Source organism: Malania oleifera, chromosome 8 (assembly GCF_029873635.1).
Source record: "Malania oleifera isolate guangnan ecotype guangnan chromosome 8, ASM2987363v1, whole genome shotgun sequence".
Lineage (NCBI taxonomy): Eukaryota > Viridiplantae > Streptophyta > Magnoliopsida > Santalales > Ximeniaceae > Malania > Malania oleifera.
This window is the reverse complement of record NC_080424.1, coordinates 91,000,023-91,002,542: the sequence shown is the minus strand read 5'-3', so window position 1 is coordinate 91,002,542 and position 2,520 is coordinate 91,000,023.

The window sequence follows — 2,520 nt, the reverse complement described above, 5'->3', positions numbered from 1 at the left end:
GACTCATTTTCTGCAACTTTACTTCAAGAATAACAACGAGAGGTAGCCTAAGCGAGGCAAATAGTGAGTCACATGAACGCATGACAATCCCACGTACAAGACAAACTATTCATCCTTAAAACCATTTTTGGTTTTAATAAGAAAAATCATTTGGGTGGTTTAATTATTAATAAAGATAACAAAATGGGTCGAAACTCACTAGATAATTTGTTCATTTAAATTGAGTTTGGATTTAATACACCGAATCTGACCCATTCAATAAATGGATTGGAGGGATTTGAATCGGATACCTATCGAGTGACCCGTTATATATAATATAACCTAACCCTACCCACTACCCATTACCCCACTCACCATTACGGGCGTTGAGGCGCCGAAAACCCACTCCACTTGGCACTTAACACCCACTAGGGCCACTACCTAGAAAACCCTACCACTACCAGTGAAATGAATCACAGTTCGCACTCATGCAAGCGCCGAGGCGTAGAAATGAAAAACCCTCATTCCCCATTTCTCCCAAACCATGTTTGACGACAGCAATCAGCACTCATAAAGCCCTAAACTAGTGAACCAAAACCGCGGGTGTAGAATGGTAGAAACTCTCATTCAGTCATTCTCCATTCCCCCCGAATCCCTAATTCAGTGATTCCAATCCTATTTTTTGAAGCCAAAGGCTGAAACGCGAGTCGCAAAAGTGTGAGTGTGATTCCCTAACCCTAGTGCCCTGAATCTTCATTCACCGTTTGGCGTGAATGGCGAATGTTCGGCATGAACCGTTCCACATTTTATGATTTTTTATTTAGATATTAATAAATAAAATAAAGGAGTGTTTTTAAAAAAAAATTATGTCATTTTATATAAAATATTTAAAAAAAAATTAAAGTAAATAAATTATATTTTTAAACGGGTTACTCGTTTATCAAACGGATGAGTTTGAGTTTATATATTAATCATCCATTAATAAACGGGTCAACCCGAACTCGTTTAATCCCTACTCGTTTATGACCCACTCGAACCAGACCCGTTAACCCGTTTCGTCACCTCTAGTCACTAAGTGAGTCAAATAATTTATTGTCAAGTTCAAAAGAGTTGCAAGTACTCTCTTAAGTGATAAAGGTTATCTGATCATCAAGTGAAAGTCATTTATTAGAAACAAGCAATCATCGAACATGACGTGTGAAAAGTCAACTATAATAATTTAAAATTTGGTTCTTAAAAATGGCTCCAATTTATGATTAAACTTTTAATTTTTTTAATTATGACTTGTAATCATAATTTACATTTTGTACATGATTTTTGGTAAGTTGTAACTTCAAATTTGATTTGAGAAGAGTATAAATATTTAATTTGTTTCGATTGTAGATCTTCAATATTTCAACTCAATAAAGCTCAATTCACACAATGTGAAAAACTATCACTTTGGTTTCTGTCAGTTTATCCCTTTATTTCTATCTTTGATTATCATCACTTCCCTATATCTATCGCTTTCTCTCTCCATCTCGTTAAAACTTTTAATATGAGTATTTTCACCTGTCTTTTTTTGTCCTTTTTAAGGATCAATTCTAATTGTCCTTATCTCTACACCTCGAATATGAACTAGCATAAGTTCGTTTCATCCAATCCACCATCTCCTGTGTCTCAGTCACTCTACCATTTTGAAAGTTGTTTGATTTTATCAAACACTAATATATATTTACTTGTAATAAAATGTAATTAGTGGAGAAGCAACAACCATGATTAATTTCTTAATCAAATCATCCACTTCACACATGAATATTTTGTCAACATGAGAGTATCTATCTATCTATCTATATATATTAATACAATATTAATCTTAATACTAATTAAGGAGTAAATGTTATATGTCTCTTGGAAAAGGAGCAGCAAGCGTATAAGCCATTTGGTATCATTGTTAGAAATTAGAGAAATGAAACAAGAAACGAAAATCAAAAACCAAAAAATAGAAATTAAAAATTAGAAGTCAACAAACTGTTTGGTTAACATTTATAAAACTAATACAAGTTAAAAGCTTAATTAAAAATGCTCATTTTCGTCTTTAAATCAAATAGTATTATAAAAATATGATTAAAATAATAAAATTACAAACAATACATAGTAAAAAATTACTATAATAAAAATTGTCGCGACGTCCCAGAGACAAGGTCCCGAGATTGCGAGGTGATAAAATATGATTTTTTAAAATTTTGAATTTGGAGTCACTACTAACCTATTATTTACCTTGGTGCAGTTAGAACACTTATTTACTACTCATTCATTGGTTTTTAAACTAATCCTAGGCCAAGGAATTAGTAGTCTCGATCTGCTTTCACCAGATTCAGGATTAGGAGTTCGCTTATGCGAGGGGGAAGGTGTTCGCATCCCCTACACACCCGTTCAATGAACGATATCTAATTAATTAAGAATTATCCCCAAATTGAATTCAATAATTAAATAAATAAATAAATAAATGAAAGAAATTAAAAGGAGATTAAAAATCTCAGTGTGATTTAGGAATGTCTA